The sequence below is a fragment of the Nicotiana sylvestris genome, chromosome 5 (genome assembly GCF_000393655.2).
Source record: "Nicotiana sylvestris chromosome 5, ASM39365v2, whole genome shotgun sequence".
NCBI classification, from domain to species: domain Eukaryota; kingdom Viridiplantae; phylum Streptophyta; class Magnoliopsida; order Solanales; family Solanaceae; genus Nicotiana; species Nicotiana sylvestris.
The window spans coordinates 93,148,990-93,164,274 of NC_091061.1; the positions used below are offsets into that span (position 1 = coordinate 93,148,990).

The window sequence follows — 15,285 nt, forward strand, 5'->3', positions numbered from 1 at the left end:
GGTTTGAGATCTGTGTGATGAGTGACTATCCAGCACAGTTCAGAGAGCACTTTTAGTCTGCGCTGGTGAATGGAAGCCCCCTATCAAGCAAGAAGGAAGCGTCTCTTCCCACGGCGGAGCGGATTCTTCCCCCAACTAATGAAGAGATCTTGGTGGAATTGCCACATATGAAATTGAGCACAGTTTTGCAAAGAAATAACCCACTTATTTCTCGAGAAGAGATGGGAAACATGCTCAATAAATAGTTATGAGATAAGAAATCCTGTGTTTCACTAAGATTTCGAATAGCGGTCTCGAATTCAAGTTGATTCTATTTTGACTCTTCATCTGCTTTCATATACCACTACACAATTACAACCCGTTTTTGCTCAATGGATACATAACACCCATGCTCTACCACCTGGTGCAACGGCTCCTAGTGCAACAGCAAGTACCAGTTTAACTTGGGGGGTTGATCATCTCTAATCCTTTTAAGATGTTAGCCTTCAGTTGAAAGAATATGTACGGATACCAATTGTTATTTTAGGATGCACCTAGACACAAGAGGGGAGGGTGAATTGTGTCTTACTAAAAAAATATTGCGTCTTAAAGAACTTGGGTCTTTAACCTAAGAATTATAGACACATACAGAATGTGAAGTGCAAAAATTAAACAACATCATAATTTTTATGTGAGAAACCTATTTGTTCAAGGGGTAAAAATTATGACCTACCATCATAGGATTTTTCTCAGAACTTTACTAACTTGAAAGAGTGATTTTAGGTTAACTCAATAAACCAACGGCACTAACTCTAGTACCTAAATCCCTACAATCAACCCAATTCTAGCCAAAATTTAGGTTACAACTAAATAACCAAAAGGACTAACTCTAGTACCTTAGCCCCTATAATCAACCTAATTGTAGCTACCCCTTTCAAGACCATAAACTCTTGCCTAGAAAGTTAAACATAACTCTTTAGATTTGATAATGTTATTTGTGGCTTGAATTATTTTCTTGTATTTTTAGGAAACCTATATCTGTCACTACCCAAAATATTCCACCTATTCGTGATAACACCTAATCCAATATTCTAGGTAATATGAACAATAGTCAACATAACTCAAATAAAATTCATAAAGAATCAATAAATAAAATAGCTGAGTTTCACTAAAATAACCCAAGATTAATAATACAAGTAATGAGCCACTAAAATTTTGATTTACAAAAATGATATGATAACTTCTGTCGGAATATACATAAACAGAGTATGAATCCAAAACTACTAAGGACAAGTGGTATAAATATCCGAAAAAGAGGTACATCTTCAATGCCAACTTTCGTCATCCACAGCAACTCAGTTCTAAGAGATGCACGCAAGGTGAAAAAGTGTAGTATGAGTACAACTGACCCCATGTACTCATCAAGTATCATAACCAACCTTGAAGATGTAATAGTGACAAGAATTATTCATTATACTTGCTAATAACATGTTCAATTCTTATATTCACAAGTACACGAAAATGGTGCCTTCTAATCATATAACACAAATAAGATCACATCGGTGTACAAAGAGATAATGTGCTAAGTCCTAAATCATGTAACCAACCAGCATATAGAGAAGATATGCGTCCAATATTATTAAATCATCAAATTTGCATATAAAGAAGACATGTGTGAAATACCAGATAATCCTTCATCAGTTGCATATAAAGAAGATATGCATGATTAAACAAGTCAAGCCACATGGATGCACATATAGAGAAGATATGTACCTTGTCTCATCTCATCAAGTAAGGTTGCATATAGAGAAGATATGCATAAAGGTATGTGTATATTTCTGATCTAGCATATAGAGGAGATATGTGAATAAAATATGTATACAGTCAAGAAAATTGCAAGTACAGAAGAAATGCAATAGCCAAAGAAATACTGGCTAGTTTTTCTCATAACGCATGCACATCATCGTGAGAGAAATATGAGAGGGTGAACCTAGGGGGATGTATCCTTATCCACATACTGTACAGATAACTCACGTGCCATATATAACTACCGCACGGACAACTCACGTGCTAATGTAACTCAGATCCATACGGACAACTCACATGCTATAAACCCAGCCAATATCACACAGAGAAGCATATACAAGAATACATGTACATGAACAACGGATATCAAATTACATACTCATGAACTGATATAAGTGACATGCTAAGGTCTAAGCATGTGCGAAGTGTACTACCATGGTTCAAACCAGGCGACTACGCCACATGAATAATAATTAACATATTTGGACAGGAGATCGCCGCTTGGATTTCTTCGCTCATCTTCAACATATCGGGTTTCAGTCTCATTTGCTTTGTTGAATCAATCTGATTACGTACGGTTTCTGGTTTTTGGATCAACTTTTCATTCTTGATTCCTCAGTCAAAACATCAATTAGGAAGATTTCAATTTGAGTTCTCCCTGAAGCTGACATTATTGCTTCCCATTGTTCGTTAACTTCAAAGGTTGCAACCAAGATTCTATTTATCCTCTCTTGTCTTGATATTTTAGCGTAGTTGTATCTCTTTGCCTGCCTATTTTGTTCTTGAATCTTTAGTTATCATTGCCCTAGCATTGTCAAATTAATTGCATTAGTGTTAGCTTTGCCTACTTGTTTATATTGTTATCTACCTATTACATCTTTATTTTGAATCTTTATTGCACATTTTCTTTGTAACCTTTAGTTGTAGATTATAGTCCCCTTTAGCTCTTGTATTGTATTCCTTCACCTATTTTTCTATTCTTTAGTTATGGATGATCGTTCCTTTAGTTCCTTTGTCTTATTTCTTCACCTGTTTGGCTGACCTTTAGTTGTAGATTATAGTTCTCGTTAGTTACTTTATTTTATTTTTTCACCTGTTTTGTGACGTTTGGTGGTAGATTATATTTCGGTAATTCATTTTATTTTTGTTGCTTATTTTCGGGATAGTGCTTGCGTAGTGACTCGTAGATTATAATGGCTTTGGTGAATGATGGTAGGGTAAGGTCTTGTCCTCGGAGGTGTCAGCACATAGGAGGGGGTGAGGGGGGTAATAGGCCTAAGGTAGATACTAGGCTGAGAGTGGGGTCTTGGAACATAGGAACTTTGACTGGAAAATCTGTAGAGTTAGCAAAGATTCTCGAGAAAAGGAAGATTAATATAGCTTGTGTACAGGAGATAAGGCGTGGGATAAGGCCAGTTTCAAACTTTTGTATTCTGGGAAGGTGAGGGCAGGAACGAGGTAGGTATCTTGGTTGATAAGGACCTCTGTGAACTAGTGGTGGAGGTTAGGAGGGTGAAGATAGGTTGATGACTATTAAGCTAGTTGTAGGAGGTTTTACTTTGAACATAATCAGTGTGTATGCACCCCAAGCAAGCTTGGATGAGGAAGTCAAGAGGCATTTCTAGGAGGATTGGATGAGATGGTGTGTTCTATCCCGTATGCCGAGAAGCTTTTCATATGAGGAGATTTCAACGACCATATTGGAGCAACGTCTAGGGCTATGATGATGTACATGATGCCTTTCATTTTAGAGATAGAAATGGAGGAGGAACATCTTTGCTGGACTTTGCTAGAGCATTTGATTTGATGATAGCAAACTCATGTTTCCCGAATAAAAGGAAGCACTTGGTCTCCTTCCGAAGTTCGGTGGCCGAGACTCGGATTGATTATTTACTCTACAGGAAGTCCGATACAGGTCTTTGCACGGATTGCAAGGTCATCTCGAGTGAGAACCTCTCGACCCTTCATAGGCTCCTGGTCATGGACCTTGAGATTATGAGGAAGAGAAGGAAGAAGGCGATATATAGCCAACATAGGATCAAGTGGGGAGCCTTGATGGAAGCTAAAGCGCAGGAGTTAGGGTTAAGCTGGTGACTATGGGGGCTTGGAGGAGTAGTGGGGATGCAAGCGCTATGTGGACCATGACTACGCAGTGCATTAGGAAAGCCACGAGAGAGGTATTAGGAATCTCAAATGGTTACTCTAGTGGTCACAAGGGAGACTGGTGGTGTAATATAGAGGTGCAAGGAAAAGTGGAAACCAAGAAAGTAGCGTATCTGAAGCTAGTGGAAAATGTAGACGAGGAGGAGAAGAAGGCAGTTATGGAGGTCAAGACTGCAGCTTTTAGTCATTTGTATGAGGAACTCGAGGGCCAAGGTGGGGATAAGAGGTTGTTTAGGTTATCCAAGACACGTGACTTGGACCAAGTGAAGTGCATCAAGGACAAAGAAGGTAGAGTTTTGTTGGATGATGGGCTTATCCGTCAGATATGGAAAACCTACTTCCATAGTCTCTTGAACGAAGAGGGAGACATGAGCATTGTACTGGTGATTTGGAACTCTCCGGGATTCATTGTGACTTTGGGTTTTGTAGACGGATTAGATTTGATGAATTTGAGGGGCTATGCGTAAGATGAGCAAGGGCAAAGAGACCCGGCCAGATGAAATCTCGATGGAGTGTTGGAAAAGTGCGGGCAAGGCAGGCTTGAAGTGGCTCACTAGGTTATTTAATGTCATTTTTAGAACAAAGAAGATTCCCTAAGGGTGGAGGGGAGCACGATGGTTCCTATATATAAAACAAGGGTGAGATCCAAAATTGCAGTAATTATCGGGGTATCAAGCTTCTTAACAATACTATGAGAGTCTGGGAGAGAGTGGTAGAGCTAAGGGTGAGGAGGAGTGTGTCTATTTTTGAGAACCAGTATGGGTTTATGTTGGTACGTTCGACAACAGAAAACATCCACCTTAATAGGATATTGATAGAGCAGTATAGGGAGAGAAAGAAAGACTTGCATATGGTGTTCATCGACATAGAAAAGGCGTATCATAAAGTTCCGAGGGAGGTTTTGTGGAGATGTTTGAAGGCTAGAGGTGTACATGTTTCCTACATTAGGCTGATTAAGGACATGTACTATGGAGTAAATACCCAACTGAGGATGGTGGGTGGGAACTCCGACCATTTTCTAGTTTTCATGGGGTTGCATCAGGGGTCAGCACTCAGCTCTTTTTTGTTTTCTCTGACGATAGACGTGCTGACGTGCCACATCCAAGGGGAGGTGTCGTGGTGCATGCTATTTGAAGATGATATTGTATTTATTGAAGAGATGGGAGACGGTGTCAATGCGCAATTAGAGGTATGGAGGCAGACCCTGGAATTTAAAGGTTTCAAGTTGAGCAGGACCAAGACAGAATACTTGGAGTGTAAGTTCAGTGGTGAGACTCAAGGAAGGGAAGGGAAGGTAAGGTTGGACTTGCAAGTCATCCCTTGGAGAGGAAGTTTTAAGTACCTTGGGTCTATTATTTAGGGGGAGGAGGAGATTGATGAAGATATCACACATCGTATTAGAGCGGGATGGATGAAATGGAGACTCGTTTCTGGTGTTTTGTGTGACAAGAAGGTGCCACCGAAACTTAAAGGTAAGTTCTACATAGTGGTGGTCAGACCTACAATGTTGTATGGGGCTGAGTGTTGGCCAGTCAAGATCGCTCATGTCCAAAAGATGAAGGTAGCAGAGATGAGGATGTTGAGATGGATGTGCAGGCACACCGGGTTAAATATGATCAGAAATGAGGTTATTCGCGACAAGGTGGGTGTGGCCCCTATTGAGGACAAGATGTGGGAAGCGCGGCTTAGGTGGTTTGGTCATGTGAAGAGGGGGAGCATCGATGCCCCGGTGAAGAGGTGTGAGAGGTTGATATTGGAGGGCCTACGGAGAGGTAGAGGTAGGCTAAAGAAGAGGTGGGGAGAGGTGATTAGGCAAGACATGGCACAGCTTCAGCTGACCGAGGTCATGACCCTTGATAGAAAGGTATGGAGGTCGAGGATTAGGGTAGTAGAGTAGGTAGTCTAGAGTGTTCATAACAGTAGTATTGGCACGCATTCTCGCTTTCTGTTGGTAATAAGTTTTTATGACTAACCGTTGTTTCCTTCATTGTTGATCACCTTACTATCTTGTTGATTTTATTCTGCTTTTGTATGGCTTTTAGGTATTGTCCCTTCTTGTCTATATATTCATTAATGCAGTGCTTATGCTTTCCTGAGTCGAGGGTCTATTGGAAAAACCTCTCTATCCTTACAAGGTATGGGTAAGGTCTGCATACACATTATCCTCCTGAAACCCCACGGTGTGGGATAATACTAGGAGTGTTGTTGTTGTTGTTGGACAAGAGATCAACCAATAAATAATCTCTAACATGATTCGATTAGCTCACCAACGGAGTAAAACATAACAAACATGGTAACACGAAGCTTAGCAATCAATTCAAGGCATACAATAGCTTAATTACTACCTCGAACAAGGATAATACCCTGGTGTACGCACATGGGCTCAATTCCCTCACACGTGCGCCACTCTTAGCGCGTAGCCAACACTAATAACTCAGGAAACTAGTGTATCAACTATGTTTAGGTAAGATACTTACTCAAACAAGCTAAATCAATACTCTAAAAATGCCTTTATGCACGAATTAACTTTCGTACAGCTTGAATCTAGCCAAAAGCAACTCGAAAATATCAAATAATACTATAAGAATCAAACCCAAACGATAAGGTCAAATCTTTATTCAAATATTTAAAGTCAACCAAAAAGTCAACCCGAGCCCGCACCCTAGAACTCGACAAAAATTATAGATTCTGATAACCCATTTGAATACAAGTCCAACCATACAAGTTTCATCCAAATCCGACTCCAAATCAATATTCAAAACTCAATTATTCACTTTAGAAAAGTTGTCACGACCCAAATCGATGGGCCGCGACGGGCACCCAGTACCTTACTTGACTGAGTACCAACGTAATGTACCTTTATTATTACATCATTATATACATGTGACATATGGGCCTAATAGGCTAACATAATCATTTATAAACTCAAATATAGGCCGACAGGGCCGTACAATCTTCCACGTACACGACATATGTCTACAAGCCTCTAAGAGTAATAAGTGTCACAAAGGTCGGAACAGAGTCTCGCCATACCAAACAATAGACTTCTAAATCATACTAACCAAATACGCAGCTCCGAAGCAAATGGAGCGCACCAACATCTTCTGTTGAGCTGATAGCCTACTTGGAAGGCTCTCGACCTATCTATCAGGACCTGCGGGCATGAAACGCAGTGTCCCCAGGAAAAAGGGACATCAGTACGAATAATGTACTGAGTATGTAAGGCACATAAATAAATACATAGGAGACATGGAAGACATATGGAGTACGTGACTCAACCCGTACGTCTGAATAACTTTGTAAATCATATATTACTTTCAGCGTCATGCATATGCGTATGAATGTCATGTCGTGCATAGGTATATGTTTCATAATATCATCAGCCTCTGAGGGCATCCCATCATATCATATCGGCCACTGTGGGCAAAATCATCATCGTATACCAGCTGATCAGGTGGTGGTGCGTATATAACGCCATAACCTTTCCCATATCCCATATACATATATATACATACATATATACGCGTATATAACGCCGTTTGAATACATACATATATATGCGTATATAACGCCATTTGAATACATACCCATATATGCGTATATAACGCCGTTTGAATCATATTTCAGCCACTGTGGGCAACAACATCATCATATACCAGCTGACCAGGTGGTGGTGCGTATATAACGCCATAATATTTTCCCATATCCCATATACATATATTTACATATATACGCATATATAATGTCATCTAGTCATGGGTCAGTGCACATGAATGCAGTGCATAAAAAGTACGTCAATAAAATTATTCGGAATGTCATAAGACCATTTTCCATCTGAGTAATATCATAAAGTAAACTCTTTTTAACTTTCGTATTTTTCTAAGACCCATGAACAAATTATAAAATATTATGACACATGGGAATTAAAGAACATAGATATTTCTATTACTTCTATGAGTAGAGTCACTTATGGAATTTGTGCATTTGCACGTTTCGTTCATATCGTATGGATCATGCCAAAAGAAAGAAGGGATAGCCTTAACATACCTGTTCCCAGAATTATTTGAACGAATCCGCTTCTGCGAAATATGGACAAAATTTCTTCTTCTGACAGAATAAGACGTAATTGGAACGAAATTCTTTGACTTGAATTATTTGAAATATATGTTTCTGCTTCTGAAATTGGAACCAATCTTTGCTATGAATTTTTAAATGTTGGGTGAAAATACTACTTCATTTCAACGTTTCTAGCTTCCTTGATTTTTGAACGTATCTAGTTTCCTTGGTTTCTAAATGTTCCTAGCTTTCTTGGTGTTTGAACATTTCTAGCTTTCTTGATTTGAAAACCCAAACTACAGAAATATGTCCCATTCTTTATGTCTAGTCAATTGTTTCACTAGCTAAGTCTCACTTGCTAAGGCTTAGTCATGCCTTGGTTGAATTGATACAATCCATCTGGCAGAAATGACGACATAGTCATTTCTAATTATGTGGCTTCTTGCCACGTGGGGTAGGGAGGGATAATTAATTAATTTATCCACTTATTAGTTAACCGGGGTAATATTTCGTTACCCGGTAATTAATCTATTACCCGTATAATTTAAAAATTATCTCAACTTAATTAAATACTACTCTCTTTTAACATACCTTGTACACCTTACTAATATAGCCATGTAGTACCTTGTATGACACTAGTCCATAAATGTCGGGTATTTTAGCTCGGGCCGTATTTTATCCCAAAATGCCAAACTTTGATAAAATTCGTTTTCTTAGACTTGCTCCCCCTTTCACCTTTATAAATTTACTAATTACTTACAAAATAGTATAATCCTTATAATCCCCAAATAATCTTTTCCTTGGACTAATGTCAATTACCTTATGACAAATTTAACGTAAAATACTGCAGCATGCAACATCGTCGTAACTTATTACTGTAAAGCTTAATATCATCGTAATGTAATACTGTCGAGTGCAATATTGTCGTAACTTAATATTGCAGGACGTAATATTGACATAATATTGCGGGGCGTAACATCATTCCCCCCTTTGAAACATTCGTCCTCGAATGTTGACTAATGCTCTTATCATTTTCGTAACTTATAGCTTTTGTGAATACATTAATACTCTTCTTGCCATCTAAGCAGTTGCTCTGTGAATAAATCCAAAATCTAGGGTATTCCCCCCTTTAGTCTTTTTTTTGCTCATATCATGACCTGTGGTTGAAATCTTCCTAATATTGCAATTTCTGTTACCTCCTGTCATGCAGCCTGTATGACCCTGGCTTTATAGGTGCACTTATGCGATTCATCTTTCCTTTTTCCTTTAATCTTTTAGTTAATCTCTAGGCCTTACATTGTAAATATATACAAGGCTTAATAGGATACCTCTCTGGGCCTCTATAGGTATACTGAAGTCCTTTGCTCGATACTTTGTAGAACTTGCGAATATGGCCATATCTTATTTTATAGATCTGGTTACCCATTCACATGACTTTACTACATTTACATGGGTTATACTATACTATAATTTTTTGCTTCAATCTACCTTTATTAGGTGTGCTTACCAAGTTCCCAGTTACTTTTGTTGCCTACCCTTTAGGTATAAATCTCAGTCCTTCAATGCCCCCTTCATTACCGTTCTTCTTAAGAATCATGTCCTAACCTCATGTCATACTGTGTAACTTATGTCTGACCATTGTTGATTCGCCTCAATGTTGATCGATAATCCTTTACTTGAAGACTTGAAACTTTTTACGTAATACATTATCGCTAGGGCTTACGTTGTATTGAGGAATATTTGAAGTGATTTCCATAATCATATTTCATAGTGTCTCAATGTGATTCACCTTATGAGGGTATCTTGATTTGGTTCCACCAGCGAAATATTTTTCTCCTTCTTTTCTTCTATTTTCTCTTCTTCTTTTTTTTCAAATCATTATTCAAACGAAGGCCCAAACGTCATCCTTTATCTGTCACAATTATCCCTTCATTTTATTACTAGGCCATCATTTCATTCTTTCTAAATGTTATTATTCTTAGATTCCTTTGAGTTCATTCAGGCTATACTGAACTTTCAATAACTTACAGAAACCATTATCTCTCTTGTTTTCATGGACTTAATCCTGAGGACTTATCCATTCTCGTCACCTTTTCACTTGCCTTTCCTCATTCTTACTCACGTTTTCTTAAAACTTTGTCGCTCTACCATACTTTAGCTTGCGACCTATAACTGTCCATTTATAATACTCGCATTTTTCCTTCAACTTGCTTGCACCATAAATTTTCTTATGTTATTTTGGAATGTCAAGCGATACATCACATTGTCCCCAACTCTTCTCTATTCTCTTAACTAGATCTCTCAGTACTTAGAAACCATAGGTTGGAAAACATGCCGCCGACGATGCCGCTATCATTCTCGGTTGTTGGACTCCCGTGCTTATAGCCTTCTATCCAAAATATGGACTATTCACAACTTCCTGCATTTGAGTTTCTTGTACGTTGTTCACCTTTACCTTTCTTACCTTATAATCTGGCTTTGTATTTTCTATCTCTTTTATGACCTCCCTTCCACATAGGTATAATTCACATCCATAACTTGAAGCTCTTATTATAATTCATACACCTCTGGTGCATACATAATCTAGTGGGAGCTTCGTACTCACTTCTTATGAGGATGATACTCTTCAGTTGGCTTTCATTATAGAGCTATTATAAAATATGGCTACTGTACTATCTTTCTTATACCTCTGCTACTTAAGAGTGATCCTGAGGTCTATAATTCTCTTGGTCCTTCCTGTTTTGCTTAGTCGATGTAACCCTTTAGTCTCCTTTTCTTTTTGATCAGCCTCTATGTAGGCTTAAGATATCTCCCTATCTGTGGCTTGTGGTATCAGTTATTACCTTATCCTTTCATGGGAGTTATGGAATATGCATGATACAATCCTTTAATAATTCAATCCTTTGTTTTTTGTCCTGGGCTCAATTCTTTCTTTTAACTTATACCAGAGTCTTCTATAGCTGTATGATTGTCAACAAGTATAATTCTCCAAAATCTTGAGTCTGTCCATAACGTATTAACTCTAGATCATTGATAGAATGATTCCTTTCGTTCCATCTCAGCTTTCTTTAAACGTATGCAATTAATTTTCTGGTCTTTCTATCCCTTGTTGCGTGCATACTTAACTCATCCTAGTTCCCACACATGCCAGAATTTTTGTGCAACTCATATAGTCTAGAATATTACCTTTGATCTTTCTCCCCGTTCATTAGCAACGGTAGGTGCCACTTTCTTAGGGAATGCATACAAGGTTGTTTGGAGACTTTTGTCACGCAACCATTTCCTCTTTAGGTCATTGTGCTTAGGTTGAAGCCTTCTTCCTTGTCTCTTCAACTAGTCCTTCATCGTATTACTTAGGGAAGACTCTCTGACTCCTGTAAAGTTGTGAGCGTACTATATTGTATACTCGACAGACCTTCTGATGTCCTTCCTTGCCTATACTTATCCTTAGTTACTTACTTCCACACCCTTGTGCTTGTAGGGTTGCTTTTGAAGTAATATTTTGATTGTCTTCCAGTGTCACTCTTATTTATTTCCGTAAAACTCATACGGTACCTTTAACTACCCTCACTCTTATTTGAATATATCTCCAGTATTATAATGACATTATTGCGAGGCTGAATTCTCCATGTTGGGGTATACTACATTTATCTTGCATGATATGCTGATTTGTCTGTAGCTTCTTGACTAGCCATAAATAGGCTCTCCCTGAATCAACTACTAACTACTCGTTGGCACATCCTCATGTCACTATTCCGCGAAATCTTTCTTGGGTTATTTCCTTGGTCTTAACTTACGTCTCGCACTGGCTCCTTAATTATCAATAACAGCTCGGGCAGGAACCTTTACTTCCTTTCCTTGATGTCGTTCTTACACAATATTCTTGAATCGTAGCGTATTTGTAAGATTTGGATAAGTTCCATCTCATTCCTCTTTCATTTATCGCATTATTCCTTTACCATTTTATAGTCACTAGAACCACTTAATTCTGAATTAATGCCACATCACTCCATATTCCCCCCTTTAGGGGTGTACTAAGAGTTGAAGCCACGAGGACGAGGATCTACCTATAGATGTTTTACCTCTTCATCTTTGGTGTCGTTTCTCAATATCATTGATCCTTACTCGCCTTACGGCAATTCTTCTGTACCAAGGATGACAAATTCCCTTACTCGCGAGGGTGACACTTAGCGTAACAGGCACATGCAGTCTCTTAAACTTAACTTTGCTTACATTGCTTGCTCTAGGGAAGCGTCTCCCTGAATGACTATTTTCTGAATTCATTGTGAATCTTCTTCTGTGGTCCCTTCTATTATAGCCGGAACGAAATCCAAAATTCCCATAACGCTTAGTACTTTCCAATCATTCAGTCCTTAATTCATATTTAGTTTATCTTGTTTACCAGTCCATACTAATTTCTGTTACTCTGGAGATTAACTCTCCCCTCTGGTAGTCGTGTTGGAGTCTCGAACTTATTTCTTGGTATGAGGATATAACCTTATGGCCTATACTCTTTCCTTGTCTTAAAGACCATCACCTTTCGTCTCTTTCTTCATTTGACTATAGGTTTTGTAACACTCTACCGTTTGCATCCATGTATCACACCTTATTTATAATACTTCCTTATCTCTCTTCTCATTATTCTGCTAATATTTCTGCATATCCCTTTTCTTGTGAAAACTTCAATACGACATTCTCAAGTTACTTAACTTTCTCGCTTTACTAGGGACACGAGCCACACTAAGGTAATATTTATTCCATCAAGGCTTATAGTGAATGTCTTTGTATTACTCATATCTGGTTGCGATATTTTGGAGTGGACCATCTAGGTGTCTCATAAAGAGATCTATTAGCACATTTGCAATATTCTTCGGAAATGTCAACTGACACAATCAATTCATCCATCATATCTTCTTATACTACTTTTGTTAACCCCCATAGGGCATGACTGAGATAGGTGTGGCCAATTGTACGTACATCTGTTATTGTTGAAGGTAACGCAAAATGCTTATATCTTCCTTCCTGAATGATAGTCTTTATTAACTGGGTGCCTCGTACCCTTCTTCACCTTTCTTATTTTACTTGCTAAAACTTGTGTCTAACTTTCGATTTCGTTATTCCTTTTTTTTTACCGTAAGAGTGGATAAGTATTCTTGCCATAAAGCTCCTCATCAAGAACCTTATACGTCTTAGCACATACATGATCTACTAAAGATAGTACATTTACTTATCATATGCATCATGAAAAATCGACTTCCTTTTACTCAACACTTCCACAACTATTTCTCTTCCCAACCTTCTTTCTGGATGTAGGTATCGTCTTATTACAAATAATAATAAAAAAATAATTTTGGAATTTGACTTTTATAAGTGAGCTCTACCACACGATCTAGAGTAAGAAAAAAGAGTGACAATCCTAAATGCCTTGTAGCCTCCTGCTTATAAGTGTGGTGCACGACACACCCATAAACAAGACTCTACTAGACACGGCTTGTAGACATCCCTAAGAAAGAACTTGTCTGATACCACTTTTGTCACGACTCAAACCGATGGGCTGCGACGGGCACCCAGTACCTTACTTGACTGAGTACCAACGTAATGTACCTTTATTATTACATCATTATATACATGTGACATATGGGCCTAATAGGCTAACATAATCATTTATAAACTCAAATATAGGCCGACAGGGCCATATAATCTTCCACGTACACGACATATGTCTACAAGCCTCTAAGAGTACATAGGTGTCACAAAGGTCGGAACAGAGTCCCGCCATACCAAACAATAGACGTCTAAATCATACTAACCAAATACGTAGCTCCGAAGCAAATGGAGCGCACCAACATATTCCGCTGAGCCGATAGCCTACTTGGAAGGCTCTCGACCTGTCTATCAGGACCTGCGGGTATGAAACGTAGTGTCCCTAGCCAAAAAGGACGTCAGTACGAATAATGTACTGAATATGTAAGGCACATAAATAAATACATAGGAGACATGGAAGACATATGGAGTACATGACTCAACCCGTACATCTGAATAACTTTGTAAATCATATATTACTTTCAGCGTCATGCATATGCGTATGAATGTCATGTCGTGCATAGGTATATGTTTCATAACATTATCAGCCTCTGAGGGCATCCCATCATATCATAGCGGCCACTTTGGGCAAAATCATCATCGTATACCAGCTGATCAGGTGGTGGTGCGTATATAACGCCATAACCTTTCCCATATCCCACATACATATATATACCTACATATATACGCGTATATAACGTTGTTTGAATACATACATATATATGCGTATATAACGCCATTTGAATACATACCCATATATGCGTATATAATGCCGTTTGAATCATATTTCAGCCACTGTGGGCAACAACATCATCATATACCAGCTGACCAGGTGGTGGTGCGTATATAACGCCATAACCTTTTCCCATATCCCATATACATATATTTACATATATACGCGTATATAACGCCATCTGGTCATGGGTCAGTGCACATGAATGCAGTGCGTAAAAAGTACATCAATAAAATTATTCGGAATGTCATAAGACCATTTTGCCTCTGAGTAATATCATAAAGTAAACTCTTTTCAACTTTCGTATTTTTCTAAGACCCATGAATAGATGATAAAATATTATGACACATGGGAATTAAAGAACATAGATATTTCTATTACTTCTTTGAGTATAGTTACTTATGGAATTTGTGCATTTACACGTTTCGTTCATATCGTATGGATCATGCCAAAAGAAAGAAGGGATAGCCTTAACATACCTGTTCCCAGAATTATTTGAACGAATCCGCTTCTGCGAAATATGGACAAAATTTCTTCTTCTGACAGAATAAGAAGTAATTGGAACGAAATTCTTTGACTTGAATTATTTGAAATATATGTTTCTGCTTCTGAAATTGGAACCAATCTTTGCTATGAATTTTCAAATGTTGGGTAAAAATACTACTTCATTTCAACGTTTCTAGCTTCCTTGATTTTTGAACGTATCTAGTTTCCTTGGTTTCTAAATGTTCCTAGCTTTCTTGGTGTTTGAACATTTCTAGCTTTCTTGATTTGAAAACCCAAACTACAGAAATATGCCCCATTCTTTATATCTAGTCAATTGTTTCACTAGCTAAGTCTCACTTGCTAAGGCTTAGTCATGCCTTGGTTGAATTGATACAATCCATCTGGCAGAAATGATGACATAGTCATTTCTAATTGTGTGGCTTCTTGCCACGTGGGGTAGGGAGGGATAATTAATTAAT

At 38.3% G+C, this 15,285-nt stretch overlaps 1 protein-coding gene across 4 annotated transcripts in view; it reads left to right on the forward strand.

The window, feature by feature from the left end:
• LOC104247422 (purine permease 1-like) overlaps positions 1-15,285 on the forward strand; it is a 33,857-nt gene that overhangs the window by 3,557 nt on the left and 15,015 nt on the right. The gene's annotated exons all lie outside the window — the stretch shown is intronic.